This window comes from Electrophorus electricus, chromosome 11, assembly GCF_041902795.1.
Source record: "Electrophorus electricus isolate QZ-2024a chromosome 11, ASM4190279v1, whole genome shotgun sequence".
In the NCBI taxonomy this organism is placed as follows: Eukaryota; Metazoa; Chordata; class Actinopteri; order Gymnotiformes; family Gymnotidae; genus Electrophorus; species Electrophorus electricus.
The window spans coordinates 2682692-2700000 of record NC_137507.1 but is presented as its reverse complement, the minus strand read 5'-3'; positions in this window follow the sequence as shown (position 1 = coordinate 2700000).

Sequence of the window (17309 nt, the reverse complement as noted above, 5' to 3'; positions counted from 1 at the left end):
TGAGAAGAGAGGAGAGGGTTTTGAGATGGGAGGAGAAGAGGGTGAGATGAGAGGAGAGGAGGGCGAGACAAGAAGACAGAGTTGCTCGGCAGCAGATGAGACGATCTCACTGAGGCTTTCCTGAATGAGTCACAGCACTGAGCATGCTTGGAACAGTCAGAAGGGTGGGCACGCAGGGACGGCAGCTTCACACCTCTGGCCTGTTACAACATGGGGAGACTTTTATGCAACGGGAAATCCTATTTCAGGACACAGACACACACACACACACACACACACACACACACACACACACACACACACACACACACACGCACACACACACAGGAAACCAGAAATAAATAGTACTTACTTATACGCTATTGAGCAGTCGATTTTGTAATATGTCAGATTTCCACCAATACGAATTCTCGGTTAGCAAGACTTCACACATAACATGAAAAATCTTAGATTTAACACCAACGAATTATGATGATCTAATTATATAGGGAACCGCTCAGTCTGTATTTGGGGATTAGTTTAGCATAACATTTTATGTCACCACCGGTATTTTCTGTGCTGGCTTTGTAAACACACGGCAAGCAAGGCGCGATGCAATGGCTTCGGAAACTGTGCCGTAGGAATGCCTTTGGGCGCGTAATCCGAGCCAGTGGATTTAAAGGGAAAACTAGCTGTTGCCCAATCCTGGAACACCGGTGAAGGTAACAGTCTGTGCAAAGTGTCAGCTCTAAGATCACACATTAGGCGTTTGTTTCCTGACAGCCGCGCGGCCGTTTCAGCCATTGTGTTCTCCTGTAATTCACCTGTTAGAGCAGGTACAGCAAGGTGCTCGTAAACGGAGGTCATAAGTTCACGTCCCAGGGAGCACGCCTACGTCACGCTAATAAATACGTGAGCAGCTCTGGACGAGAGCGCCAGAAGCTAAAAATACAGAGGGTGCAGAGTGAGATCTGTGGGCAGCACGGAACCGTGTAGCACGGAATGCGTTTACCAGCAAAAAACCATTCAAATAGAGGTGTTAATATGTGTCAGTATCAATCATTTTCACCGTGCACATCGTCGGCTATATCGCGTGCACTCACACAACTATGTGCCAAAGATGCAGAAGTGAAATGCTGAGACATCAATGCTCTCCGTATCAATAGAACCAGACACGTTAACGCAGCTCGTAACCGGGAAATGCCGGCAGGTAGGGAGGCCCCCATGGGAATGGGAAAACCGAGAAATACTTGGACAACATTCCACACAAAAACAGTGCTGAAAAAACCCCAAACACAATCCATTTATCTCACACTACTCTGTAACTACATAAAGCCCCATGCTAGCTTCCTTACCCTAACCCAATAAAAGCAATATAGAACTTTAATACCGGAATACCTACACGAAACTGCTCGGAGTCCAGAGTTATTCTTTGTTGTTTGTTGTTCGAATTAATATAATATTTAATTTTCTGTCTGAATTACCATAGTATTACACTGTTTTCTGTCATTGCTGGTAACATGAGAGGCTTGAAGCCACACCCACAGCTGGACAATAGGTGCAGGCCAGAACAGTTTAGAGGAAAGAATCATTTAGAGACAATATAACCGAGTTTGCCCATGTAGTTACGTTGTTATTATGTTTGTGTGCTAATCTCCAGGTGTGTCTGCGCAACATCGATCAAGCATCATCACAAGCTTATCATATCCCCACATAAAAACAATAAATAAATAAATAAACATCTGATAGAATAGTACAGTTGCTACCATCGTTTATTGAAACTTGATATAAAATGAAGGGCTACAACTGATGTGTGATATAACAGTAAAGAAACCTCTTTGGTAATATTGCACAAAAAAAAATACATTCAATTTGTGACTTAATTTGGTGTTTAATAATGGCATATTTTCTACAACTACAGTTTTGATATGAAATTGATGAATCATTCTGCCATATTATACTTTATATTAAATTAGACCTTTTCTGATACCAGTGTTTACAATGAACACACAGTGAACACAAATTACCAATCATTTCTACTGGACATAAATTTGTTTCCAGGAATGTTCCTGTGGTCATTCCAAGAGAGGTGAAGACAATATTGAGTGGTACCGCACAACTATTCTTCTGAATTTTATGATGATTTAACTTTTCTAAGTAAAGAAAAATTATATGAGGTCAAGCGATGGCTACGCAATAAGTTTGCCGTCCAAACGCGTGCAGATGAGCCTGACACTTCACTGTGGAACTGCATGTACTGGAAACTCAGCGCTGATGCATCAGAAGAAGTAGGAAAATATGCCTTTTACGTTCTGAAAATAAACTCCGAACCCTGCAGCTGGGCCTTGATGTTAGTGGGGCTGTCTGGTTCCTCGGTGATGCGTAAGAAAGACGCATCTTCTGCCATGTTATTCAGGGACTAAAGAAAAGCACAGGAACTCCAAGACTTCCCGTTTCACACAGAATGAGGCATTCACAAGCTATTGCAACATTTCATGTGTATTTGATATAATTACACAAATTCATTTGTAAAACTGTCACACTGTCAACAAATGTGCACTTCTGGTCAAATTAATTGGTCTTCATATGAATTTGATTTTCATTTGAATGCAAATATTTCCAAGCAGTGGAAAAGGGAAAGGAAATAAACTTCAGCCTGAAGCGGATGGAAGAGGAAAAAAGGTTCCTGAAGGTTCCGTGAGGATCCACTGAGCCAAGAGGGCCCACTGCATAAATCCTACCAGACAAAATTCATCTCCTTTATCTGACAATACGCCAAGGATTATGCACACAGTAGATTACTCAAATTTATAGAGATTTACATGTAGATATTCACACACACTCATTGCACATGTTCACATCGACTTAATGGATTTACAGATTAGCGAGCCTCATGCAATCTTTACATTTGCAGTACACATAATTTGAAACTTAGAAAATTATATGACAGGGTGCTCTAATATTATATTGATATGACAATAAATGTTTTTTATATGAAGTCCTTGAGCTGTCCAGTTATACTGTACAGTAGAGCATATTCAGAACTTACTTATTGAATTAAGTCCTGTAAACGTCCTGTAAAGTCCTGACACAACACATCAGACTGTCAGGCCTGGCAGGAAGATCCAGGCCAGTAAAGGTCAATGTTGTAGGAACCGTGGTGCTGAAGCATAAGAATCAGAGCATTCATTGAAATTACATCACAACACCCAGTGCAGCACAGTTTGGTAATAACGCCGGACATGTGAAATTCATTCAGTCCAGGAAACACAGACAAGACTGACTCAGTTCCGTGTGTGTTGTTGTATGGCAGTCCTGGAATTCCCACGCTCTCTGTGCTTATGCTGTAAGCCAACACATCTCTCCCTTCTGAATGCGTCTTTATGGAATAAAATGATACAAATATTAAGAATAAAACATGCAGTCCATTGGTAACTGGACACAGACGCAACTGTTGTCATGTTGTTGTTGTTGTTGTTTTCAGTTTGACATAGAGCAGTCTGCCGATGTTAAAGAACAAAGTGTCTGCATAGTGCGTCTGAGCAGGCCGTCTGCACAGGGCATGTGCACAGGGCATCTGCACAGGCCATCTACACAGGGTGTCTGCACAGGCCGTCTGCACCGGGCATCTGCACAGGCCGTGTTCAGAGGGTGTCTGCTTTAACACTAAGCCTTTGGTATGTATTCCTCACATTTTTTGTGGACCAAAACCTAATTCAACAACTTGCTGCTGAGGTGTTCGGCTAGCTGTGTAATACTTCCTTGTCTGCCTTGGGGGGGGTGTCTGTTCATCTTTAAACATGAGCAACACGGAGGGTCCATGCAAGTAAAACAAATGTGCGCACGTTTCATGCATTGAATTAGGTTGCCAGCCATGTTACAAACACATGAAAGATTCTGTGAACTTTCTGGGAAGAGTTCAGGCTGTCTACGCTTATTTGAGGGTTTTCGGTTTCACCAGCATACCATAGCGATCAGCTGTTCTCCTCATTGGCCGAAAAACACGTCAATGGTCCAGTCACTTGAGACAGCACCTGAAAGCAATCAGCGGCCAAAAATGGCATGTTTATGGAATCCTTCTGGACGCATTTCGGTTCATTGCCCGAGCATGGCAAGAGATGCCCACATCAGACACGCTACGGGATCAGATGTGCGCCGGACGCGTGTTAATGGACGCTCAGGCATGCATCTGGTTCCGTAGCAACACTGGAGTTTGTTGTTCATGATCGAGGAAACCATCGAGCTTTCAGTTCCCTCCTGCGTTGCTGGTGCGTTGGGCAACAGCTGATCGGGACCGCAAGAGTTAACCAGAATTTCAGGGATTTCTCAACGTCTGGCAGCATCAGTGTGTTTTGGGAAGGTGCCCTGCTGCCTTGCTAAGAAAATCCATACTCGTCGAGACTACGCACGGCCCCAGTCTCCCACGTTAGACGAATAGGCTGTCCTCCACTCGGGCCGGAACATCGTCCTCCACTCGGGCCGGAACATCGTCCTCCACTCGGGCCGGAACATCGTCCTCCACTCGGGACATTCCATCGTCCTCCACTTGGGCCGTAACATCATCATCCACTTGGGCTGTACCACTGTAATCTACTCGGGCCGTACCATCATCCTCCACTCGGGTCGTACCACCGTCTTCCACTCGGTCATATTGTTCGTTGTCTGCGGCGCCCATCAGTGAAAGTGCATCATGCCTAAGAGTCTGTGTGACCAATGACAACAAACTAATGCTGCTGGGCTCATTCAGGACAAATCTGCTTGTGCTGTTTTGTTGTTTTGTGTTACACAACAATGGTGTCAGAGGGAACGTCTGAGCTGTAACAACCCACGGTAAAATCCCTCCAGTGTTACACAGACAATACACAATTAACTCAGTAAGTGTTGATTGAAGACAAGCACCCACAGCACACCAGCAAACTTCACTGACTGTAGTCAGGGGTTTGACATGACGGTCACTTTTCAAGGTTTATGGTTAAACGAACCATCTGGGGTTAATGAGCAATTTTGGTTGTTCAGAAAATGTGGAAATGTTTGTGTGTGTGTGTTTGTGTGTGTGTGTGTTTCTGTGTGTCTATGTGTTTTTGCTGCAGGTTGGTTGTGTTTTGAGTTAAAGATTCTAACTCAGCGTGAAAGCGTGCAACAGTTGGGCGGCACCCCCACCCCAAAAAGCTCCCCCTAATGCGCAGACAAGTGCAGACGTGCACACACACACACGTACACACACACACACAGACACACACACTAAACAAAGTTCCAAGCACGATGGCCTCTTTTCTACTGCCTCAAGCAAATGAATCTGTCAGACTGCACTCTTACCGGGCATGTTGTTATAATACACTCGTTTAGCCCATTGTGTTTTTATGTGCGTGCGTGCGTGCATATGCGGTTACACTCACATCAGCATCCATGATCATTTGAAAAGAGAACATGTCTGACAGAATTAGCACATGTGGTTAAGAGTGACGCTTGTATGTTTTCCATAACTGAAAGTGACTAATGGGATATTTTAATGCGTATGAAGATGTGTGATATTTGGGGAAAATGTGTCAACATTTTAGGATTTGGAAATTGTGCCGTTCCTGACATGATAAAATAAAAGACAGACAGACAGACACACACACATGCACACACACAGAAAAAGAGAGAGAGCACACCACATATGGATGAACTTAACACACCGCTACAGCTGAAGTTTACCTCTCACACACCCATCGCCCATTTTTTATCATTACAACTTGACTTTATAGCATCACACACTTCCATTTACACTAACACTCTAACACCTCCCCCCCCACCCATGACAGCCACACAGGACGCTTGTCTGTGTGAACGTGTGAACTCAAAAGTATGAATATGGATATGAAGTTTTCCGGGACTGTTCTGGGAACAATTGTTTTCTGTTCAATAGTCCTTTTGCACTGTTCAGTAGTGAATACATTTCACTTGCTACTTAGGAACTCCAGACATGTAAGAATGAACTTTGTTGCTTTGTTTCTAGAACATGAGATGTATATGGCATTACAGCAGATTCTATATCAAATAAACAACATGTAACATTCTTTGCAGAAATATTTATTTTTCACAGCTTAAAAAAAACAACTGGTCAGGGCCTTTAAAGAAATTGTGTGTGTGGTCTTGCATTCTGTGCTTTTGCGCATTTTGAAACATTTCGGTCACACTTACATGTCATGCACATGATAGATACACACACATACACACACACACACACACTGTTTCCAATGTTTCAAAAAAACATAAACAAATGTTATTAATAGTGTTACCAAGGACGATAAGGATGAAATCAACTTCTTGTTATGGCATTGAACACATTTTTGGGTTTGAACAACAAAATTAATTCATATACATGTTAACATTCATATACCCCATATAACCTCATTCATATACATGTTAACATTTATATACCCCATATACCCTCATTCATATACATGTTAACATTCATATACCCCATATACCCTCATTCATATACATGTTAACATTCATATACCCCATATACCCTCATTCATATACATGTTAACATTCATATACCCCATATAACCTCATTCATATACATGTTAACATTCATATATCCCATATACCCTCATTCATATACATGTTAACGTTCATATACCCCATATACCCTCATTCATATACATGTTAACATTCATATACCCCATATAACCTCATTCATATACATGTTAACATTCATATACCCCATATAACCTCATTCATATACATGTTAACCTTCATATACTTTTTGTAAATTAGTGACAAACTTTACTGCTTGACCAGGTATATTACTGGGTTTATTTTCTATTCATTTATTTATTTACTGAGGTCACATTTACAGTTCTGTGTATCTGGGTAATGTAGGCTTTATTATTGTAGGCTTTATGTAGTTTTTGCGTCCTGCATCTAGGGATTCACCAAAAAAAAAAAAAAAATTTCCATGCACCTGCAGTCTTGTGCAACTTCAACAAGCCTGTGGACTGTGCACTGCATTTATTTATTTATTTCTGTCTCTCCCATTTTTCTCCCAACTTTGTTCACCAAATGAGTTCCCTGCCACCAGCTACCTAGCGGGTTCCCCTCTCATATGTCAGTGACCCCTGAGACACGTGACTCGGGCACCGGATCCTTTCGACCTGCAGCCCATTCCGACACCCCAGGGCAGTTGGACCCACTAGGAAGGAAAGGGTTAATCACTCTCATGAGCAAGCATGAGCGCAGACCTTCACCACTGGTTTGTCACTGCGATGTGCCTGTCTGTGTGCTGCATGTGGCAGTGGTTCACGTGGAAGGCCAGTAGCCAGTAAGAGTTTCTGTCTTCCTGACAACAATCATGGAACCTGAAGGTTTGGACCAAACAGAGTGAATTCAGCAAAAAAGCGTTTAAAAAATACAGCCGTTTGTCAGCGTTTCAGTGACAAACAACAACTCTCGCTTCCTTCACGCTGACCACAAACATGGTAACTTTTCCTGTGTGCGCTGATGGGACTTGGCTCAAGATTCACTTTCTCTGATTTTCACTTCATGTTTTATTTTGCACATACATCATTAAGACAAGGGAAGGTGCTGAAATCTTCTGCAAGCACGTCTGAATAACTTCCTTAAAACTTTAAGAATTCAGAGATTGAGTTTTGCAGGCTTTGCTGGAGTAGGCCACAAACACTCACAGAGTGTATGGAGAGAGGATCCCACCTCCCACACAGATGCATAAAAATGGAAAATCTGAAAGAACTGCATGCGATGTTTAGCACTGCATGCGATGTTTAGCACTGCATGCGATGTTTAGCACTGCAAATGGCTGCAGCATTCGCCCTGCTGGACACCCCACCACCATTAAGCTTGCAGCTTGCTGTGACATTTTCCCAAATCTTTCCAAGACAAAAACGTAACACTATGAGATGAGCCCATAACACAATAATCAACAAAGCTGTGCACCACTGTGCATCAGATGTCAAACAAGGTCTCAGTATAGTACACACACATACACACACTCACCCACACAGGTGTTTATATATATAATGACCAAGAGATCAAAGTGGCCTTCATTCATAGATTTCGCCAGCGTTTTGGATTTCAATGATCCATTCTTTGATCAGCTTTATGTCCTTTATGTGTCCTACAATCTGTTTCATCTACACTCAAAGACTGGGGAGACTCATCAAAAAGTCAGCGGATCAGATAAAGACGCAATCAAATAACACAACAACTAAATAAATGGGCAGGCCAGACATGGAGGAAGAGAAAAGATGAACTTCTTCAAGACCAGAAAGTGCTGGTACTAAGTTCTCAACCACCATGTGCTCCACCACCATTGCCAGTGAAAATCACTTCCGATAAACGGTGACATTGTTTACGTGTAAAACGTCGGTTGCAGAAGTGACTCTCCACCTACTTCTATCAACAAATCAATAAATAAAGCAACAAGTTGAGAAAATGACCACCCATAACGACCATAAAATATTTTGTTCAAACTTGTGACAGGGTTGGGATTTGCAGCACGATTGCACCAGACCAGACGATTACTGTCCTTTCCCAGACCAGATGAGGCCTGTGCGTGTGAATAATACGGAACTCGGCTCATGACATCACACTCACGCCATCTCGCTAAATAGTCTGACACTTATTTTTTGGTTCCCACAAACCCTGTCGTGAATCGAGGACAAAAGCAGAAGCCATCGCTTTCTTTGAAAGTCTGGTTTGTTGTAGCAGATCTCTGGTGTGATGGAAAGGCTAAAACAACCAAACGACAGCTCGACCGCAGTGAGATGGTGGCCAGGTCGCCGGGCCAACCACACGCCAGAAAAACGTGTTAGCATTTTAGTGAGCTGTTTCACTAGAATATAAATGATAAAGATCACGTGTTTCCTTCAATGCGCTGGTTAATCTAATCCGAAGCGTTGACGTGCCACCCTGCTTGCTAAGCTCGACACCGGCCGGAAAAAAATCGGCGTTTGTTGCCTGAGAGCTCAATGGGCTGGCGAATGCACTAGCGCGAAATCACAACTGTTACATATCTACTTTCCCTCTTCGAGCTGTCTGGTCTACCAGCAGACCACAGGGGCAGTCTCCACGATTACACTGGCTCACACCGTCAAAACAACGCTCCAGTCACGGCGGGTCAGTCAAAAGCGCGTCACGTCCCAGACGTCGTTCACGCCTCCTTAGGCCATAATGAAGTCACTATGATGTCACTACGTCCTTTGGGAAATGGCAACACCGTGGCTGTACACCTCCTGATAACGCCACAGCTGCAACGACTTGAGGATTTTTCTTATTCGGAATGCTGACCTTCCCACAACCATGCAGAGTTTTCGTTTTCCTACATTTCTTATAGCATATGTGTAACAGAAGCATCCTGAATACATTCTATGTTTTCATTATTCATCCAGCCATGAATTTCAACATAGAACTGTTTGATTTTATGTATATGAATTTTGAGCAGGTAAAGTTCACCACATTTGAGGCCCTGGTCCTTCTGATCAGGACCTCACATATGCAAAACATGACATTTTTATGCAGAATACATTAGATAAATGCTGTTTGAGAATATTTACCTAAGCTTCATTAAACTTAAAAATTTGAATTAAATTTAGGCCGCAAATACCAGCCAGGCGCACACTTTGAGTTGCCGCCCGTAGTCCAAATTGGTGCCAGTGGCCCATGAGGAGAATTTCCGCCACTGAGTTCTTTATCTGTGCCATCTGCACCGGTCATGTGTAATTACTTGGCAAACGTTCTTATTGTGGAGGGTGAGAGTGGATGTCAGAGTGGGGACAAGACTGCATGAGGGACGCGAAAACTCACGGCGCAAGACCTAACGTCTACACATGTGTCTCCTTAGTCAGCTCCCTGCAGCCTGTAGGCTTTTGGGGTAGCAGGGTTAAAGAAGGGGAGGAGGGGGTGTTACAGAGGTTGGTGGTTAACCCCAAATGCTAGAGGAAGAAACATCCTCTCATATGTGTGTGCTTTACGTCTCTTTCAAGAGAGGCGCGACAGGAAGTGAGGGGGAGGAGGAAGTCCTGTAACTGCCCCCAGAAGCATGTTGCCAGGAAGCAGGCACCAAGTGTGGACCACCCAGAATGAGGGATTGAGGGAGGACTACAGGTAGAGGAGGTGAGGGGGGTTGGTGGCAGGAGAGAGGGGGTGCGGTAGGCACCCAGAAATCCAGTGCGGGAAGGAAGCCGTCCGCACGTCCATCTCAGAAAATCTCAGGAGCGCTCAGAGTGAGGAGGAGAGGAAGCGCCGGGAGAAGCCAGAAGACGAGCGGTGAACCTGAAAACAGACGGAAGAGTCACGTGACCAAAAATGCGTGTGCGTGCGTGCGTGTGTGTCTGGCAGAGGGTACAGCGCGCGATTGAAAAGTGGCCGGTGACTCAGGAAACCACCCTGGAGGACTGTGGCGTCGCAACTCCGGTACCTCAAGTTGCAGCTAATCGCTTTCCCCCAGCTTTAAATCGGTGCGGACGGCGGCAGGGCGTCGGGAGCCTGAAATTCCCGCCGACTGTTCTGGTTTGCAGTACTGCTGTCGGCTTATTATCGTTAGGGGGACTTAAAAATGGCTTTGATGAACCGTGACTCAGTGGATGGCCTGAGATCTTGCGTGCAGCACACGTCTCCGGTCCTGTGTGTGTAATGCATGGGGCCAACTGGATGGAAACAAAACTAGGCCCAATCTATTGATCCAAAGATCAGCTCAGATAACTCGTTGTGAGGTCTTTTTAGGAAGCTTTCAAACTGCAGGGAATCTAAGATCAAGGCATTTACATTTACTGGTGGGGCATTTACTTTTAATGAAAATATCATCACAAATCTTTTGAGAACATGGCCTGAATGTCGTGTCATTTGTGACTATGGCCCCTGGTCCACCAACAAGAATCAATCTTATCATTCATTAAAAACTAAAAAAAATCTTTCTATTACAATTAAGAAATAATTTGTAACTAATACAAAACTAATAGAACTAATAATACTTAAATGAGATCTACTATTCAAGAACATATTATTTGAAGTAAAACGGGCTGTTTTTTAGCTGTTTGAAAAATCCCTGGGAATGGAATTGGAACACCCATTCCATTTTCAGATGGTTTTTATTTAGTTTAAAGTCTCCCACACTGTCTGATTAACAGCCGCGCGCTACAGTCTGTGCAGTATCGTAAGATTGTAACTCTGAAGGACTTTGGTTTAAAAATACTGCCCAGCCGCTTACGTCCACATGAGTGAAGTATACAGCCAGACTGGAGTCCCTCAGTGTTCAAAACTTTCCCAGAGGGCCAGGTTTCCGGTTTTTGACAGTGGAAGCAGAGGAGAACCTGCTTACAGGAATAAAGTTCAACCAAAAAGACAAAGAAGAACTGTTAAGTTTAGCAGATATCAGTAACTAGATAAGTAACCCTCACCTGCAGACAAACTCTTTTAGCCAAAGCAGAGCATCCCAGCAAGATGGTGGTTACGGTTGTAGGTATGATTACGGCTATTCACATTGGTTGTGATATTCAATAAAATAAATAAATAAAATATTACATCTTATCTAACAGGTCATACATTTACGCTAAAGAAAATTCATTTGATATCACAGTTTGTAAATGACTTTAAACATTTTTTTTCTAAAACAAAGAGTACGTCAGGAGTTTGATGTCTGAGGCTTGTGTCCCCTCACTGCACATGCTCACCTCTCACTGCACGGGCGGCAGGCGGCTATGCTGGAAAGTCCCTCCGTCTCTGACAGGGTCAGTCGGTTCCCCTCCCTGGCCTTCTCTCCAGCCATCCCAAGTGAGTCATGGAGGTATCACGGGTCTGAGGCAGTCAGGTGACTCGTAGACGAAAGCAGAGGGAGGGGCTTGGGGGGGGGGCGTGCCTTAAGGACGAGGGCGGTGCTCGGCCTCCTGGGCCTCGGCCAGCGTGCCCCGGGTCTCTTCTCGGATGCGGAGCTGACTAACTGTTTATTGGTCGCAGAGTTTCCCAATCTCAGTTGTGGAATGCGCTCGTCTGGTTAATGCTTTCCGATCTAGCGCTCACCTGATTCAGCGCCAGAATGAGGGGAATAACAGGCGTGAGGCAGGCAAACCGCCATCGCTGCAGCTGCGGGGCAAGGCGCTGGTGAAGAATGTTGGAAATGCTAGAGAGCACGACAAACACTCGCTGTGTGAGCCAGTGTCGGTGGTGTTATGGCACGAGCTGGTTTTAATCTCTCACCCTCCCTCCTGGTATTCTGGGGTTGCTGAGAGCATCAGTAACATGGTGGGACTTTTCAATATTGCATTATTGCCACATTGTTTTGTCTATTTGTTAAAGGTGCTTTATTTACCTGCTTTGGGCACGAAACCAAGAAAAACTTCACTGTGTTGGCGTAATTGCCAAATCATAACAGTGCATGTGGGTAGACTCTGCTCACAGAAGCAGGGCTGTGCTCCAGACACGGATCAAGCAATGGCGATGAGTCATTTTCGATGGAAAAGGACCGTCATAAGTCGGAAAATTATTGCTGTGAAGTAATGGTTTTTAATATTCTAGGTCTCAGTGTGAACAGTAAACAATCACAATTATAATGCAACAGCAATAGCTTTATTAATAATGTTGTTGATTTAGCATATATGTTTTATTAAAGTACAATAATAATAATAATGGTAATAATAAACTACCCCACTAGTGAATATTAACTCTGAAACAAATATTACAAATATATCTTGCACTGTCTCCAAGATATTGATATGGATATAGATATGCGAGGTATAAAATCAGTTTTTCTCCAGTTTATATAAAGTTTAGTAGGGTGATAAGTCAGGAAGGTTGAGTTCCACCAGCAAACATATCCTGCACTTCAGACAGATGTATTAGGAAATGAGAACAAAAACAAACGAGCTTTACAAATGACATAACATGAGATTAGACTATTAATTAATTAATTAATTAATTAATGTCGGTGGTGCATTCAGTCCATTTACAACAATGAAAGGAAGACCATTGCACCTGCTCACAGCAGACATCACGAGTTGGGTGTGTGTGTGTGTGTGTGTGTGTTCATGTGCATGCGCATGGGTGTGTGTCTTTGTGTGTGAACCTTTGGAATTAAAGGTTCTGTATGCATCATCGTGAAACAAATATTTGCCTGAAAGTCTCTGCGGACAGAGGAAGGGTGTGCCCTTAATCTCGGCCATGTTGAAATGTTTATTTGTAAGCAGACACAACAGTTGCTAATTAATTGCACAGGTCCAGGAGGAGAGTGGAACGTTGCTGAGATCCTCCACTTAGTCCCTGGATTAAACCCCCACCACCCTCGAACTCTTGTTTAGTCACAAGTTTCAAGTTTCTCCCATTTATCCACCAGGTCCAGCGTTGGGCTATGGTTTAGCCGAGTATTAACTGGAGTCCACTAAGACCGTTATATCATAAAACCCTGGCAGTATTCTGTCCGTTCCTATACATGGCCTTACGTGATAAACACTTCTCCAATGATTGATGTATGGCTGTAGAAAGTACATGTATGAGTCAAGCCCACACTCACTCACATGTATAGAAAGATGATGCTATTTATATACATTTTAGTTCCTCAACCTCGCTGAACATGTCCATATATGTGAGTGTCAAGATGATCAGTGTGAAAAGGCAGCATGACTCATGCTCGCATGTTGTAACTACCTTGTTTTGTTTCCAGTACGAGGGGTAATTATCTTCTCAATTTAGTCCATGCGCTCATGTTGTTAAAAAATGTTTTTTTAAAAACACAGAAAAAGGAGATGCAATTTCATTTCTGATGACCAAAAGATGGTCAGTTTCCACGGTGACACATCAGTCACTTGCAGCCGTCATCATCAATGCCAGCAGTCGGTCAGTCATCATTGTTGACCAATAAACGATTGTGTAGGGCCTTTAGCGCTGAAGATGCTGGACTCGTATAGATCAGCAAAGCCCGTTATTCAGCCAATCAGAGGAAACGATCCAGGTCCATTGCCTGCTGCTGCCAGAGGTGTCGCCTCGTGGAGCTTTCTAGAAATCCTGCAGTAGAATTATTGTTCTGGCTAATTTCACTGACAGTGATGAGAATCCCCTGTGGAAGGCGGGAAGGGGGTGGCCATATAAGGTCATGAGTGGGAGTCTTCTGAAAATCTTTTCGCTATGTGAGGGAGGATGTCACAGTACAGCTCTCGGATAAATCCCCTAGAATGACACAGTGGGACTGCCCGGCCCACACCCTGAAAACTGCCCTCCTCACACAGACTGCGAGCTTATCTGCAAAGCTCACTGGGATTTATTGCCCTGTTGACATTCCCCCTTTAAGCTCGGGGTATGTCTGTGTTTTGGTAAGAGTGGCAAAGGTTTAAGCCGGTAGCACCATAAGTCGAGCAATTTCTTTGTTTCTCCACATGCCGTAAAGCAGCAGAGATGTCTGAGGTAATCTGATCCAACACTGAAACCTCAGGGTTAGATAGATCTGTTGACACACTAGGCGCTGTGTTGCTTTAATCCATGATTAATTGTTTATAATTGTCCTGTAATTATGGCAATGGACTAATATTACAGTGAAACCGTATGTTATATAATTCAAAAGTAACAAGACCCAAGTCAGTTCCTTCCAGTTCAACGGCAATAACAAACACAGGAGAATGAGAAAATAAAAAATCAACGTATTGCTTTGAATTTGCTTTCCATGAAACAAGCAACATTTCCCGTTAGCAAACTGCACCCACGAAAAATAAAACGCATGTTTTCCAAACCACCCCCCCCCCCCCCCCGGCTCACACGGTGCTACACATATCTGCCAAACTTCAGAATCTTCAGAGTACCGTTTCCAAAAAGCTCTTCTTGTACACAGCAGTTAATCACGGGAGCTGCATGCTTCACTCAGTCACCACCAAACCGTCGTCTTCTGGCCCACCGACATCCTCACGTGAGCTTCCTGTGTTTGACACGAGCCTGCTGTTTGCAGAAGCCACGGCTCACTCGGCTACGCCAAGCACCTCCTGGTTTGACCAAGACATCCTGGTCCTAAGTTCAATGACCTTGACGAAGGTGTGGGTGTCCATGTAGAGAATGACCATGTAGAGAATCAGAGACTGAACAGAGGGGGAATAAAAGCTGGAAATTAAATGAGAATTTCTACAGGTATGGAAACCCACTAACTCTTTTCTGGGGATAAATCTGGTTTTAAATAGAATACGCTGTGTTTATGGTCTCGCAGAATTTAAGGGTTTTATTTTTTAAAAATCCAGAAATCAAAGTGAAGTTTGTATGTCAACATTAAGATGATCATGTTCGTATCAAACAACATATGGTCCACTAAACTGTTTCAAAGGACCATGTCATCCCAAACGTAACAGTGACCAAGAGCAGAGCAAAGTGTTTAGTTTGATCTCGTTAGCATTAGTGGTCAGTCGATTAATCAGCCAGTCGGTTAATCGGATTGTCGATTAATCGGTCTGTCAATTAATTTGGGAATTTTTTAATAATCAGAATAAGCCTTTTTTAACCCAGCATTTTTTTTACTCAAGGGTTTTTGTTTTGATGTGGTTTTTTTACAAAGTTTTTTATTTTAATTTTTTTTTTAGAAAGTATTTTATTTCAAACACATACAGACAGAAAGTAAGGCTATCTAAGCAAACAGAGACAAAGCAGACAATAACTATTAGCCAAACATTAAGTTCAGGAATTTTGTGTCTCCTTTATTATTTATTATTTTATTCATGTATTTTACAAGACACAAAAAAACCCAACAGCAGCATTATATAGTCCATCGTACCATGCTAGCCTGTCTATCCTAGCCACACTGCTACCCCTCGGGGAAGCCAGCACTACAGTTACGGCCAGTAAAAGGCGCCACTTCCTCAGAACTGTCGCCATTGTACCGCTGCTGTGGTCACCAGGACAAGCTCTTGAAAAACCCACTAGAAAGTTGTGCCAACTTTATTTGTTGTGTCTTCCCCTTCGCTGTGCGATTAGAGACGGACCCCCTTTCAACATCAGAAGAGGAGGTGGCTTTTTTTCTTCTTGTTTTTTTGTAACCTGGCGTCCCTCCAGGAGAACAGCGGGCACACCTGTAGCCCAAATTGCCGGTGTTGTCCCCACAGCCCATCCTCCCGTTGCTTTGCCTTCCATCTCAAACACTTCCGGCCACACATCAAAGCCCCCCGCAATCAAAAGCCCCTCGCAGACGACGTAGTCCTCTGCTGAGGAGAGACAAAATATAGTTTACCTCAGCCTGGTTTCCTCCACACACACACACACAGACACACGCACACAAGTCCAAAACACAGACACGTCCGATACACTCCGCTGATATCACACCGGCAGCGGGAGAGACACACTGATGAGCTCTGATGAGCGTTTTAGAGCGAGTCCCTGTCAGAAACCAGATCAGGAAAGGGTATTGTGTACATGTTGTGTGTGTGTGTGTGTGTGTGTGTGTGTGTAAGTGACTGAACATGCAGTCTGAGTGTTGTCTTTCACTGTGGAGGGTAAAAGGTCACCTATTAGGTGAGAATCATTACATCACCCATGATGTGGTGTCCATGACTACTTTACAGTACTACACCTGAGTCAGTGTGTGTGTGTGTGTGTGTGTGTGTGTGTGTGTGTGTGTGTGTGTGTGTGTGTGTGTGTTGATAGGTGGGTCAGAACAAGCAAGACTGTTGGACCTTCAGTTATGGACATGCAGGTTACGTAACTCTGAAGGCCATCTGCTGATAATTTGGTTACAGCCTTACAGCAGAAAATGCCTTGGAATTACAATGAGTAAACTTGGTTATATCCCTGTAGCTGTGAAACGATTTCACCTTTACAATGGTTTAATCCTAAAGTCTCTGCCACACTCATGAGAATGAAAGCTGACTATGTAACGTGAAAACAGGTGAACTATAGCTCGCACAAGCCCCTGCCGCATCAAGAGGACATGTCAGCTGAGGCCTGTCTAGTAATTAGGAAAAATGTACCCAGAGGAGGACTGGACACATGCTAAAATATGACCTTTGGAAAAGCTGACGCACTTCCTACATGACAACAGGAGTAGATTTCTAGTATTTGTCAAATGTGCTTTGCTTCTCTGTAAAACCTACCTATCTCTTATGTCTTTATTCTCTTCATTGTTTGTGTTTAATTAAAAGGTTCTGGTTGTATAAATGGTTAATGTGCAAGGTCCTCTATAAAACTAAAAACTGTGGAATGTCAAATAAAAAGAATATATCCGAAAAGCGAAAAATAAATAGATAAAAGTATTTTTTAATCAAATATGCAGTCAGGATTACATGTTCCACCTGTGGTAAGAATGGAGGAAGTTGGGAATGTGCTAGACGGTGTTTACTGCCAGCAACGGTCTAAAAACGATCATAAAATCC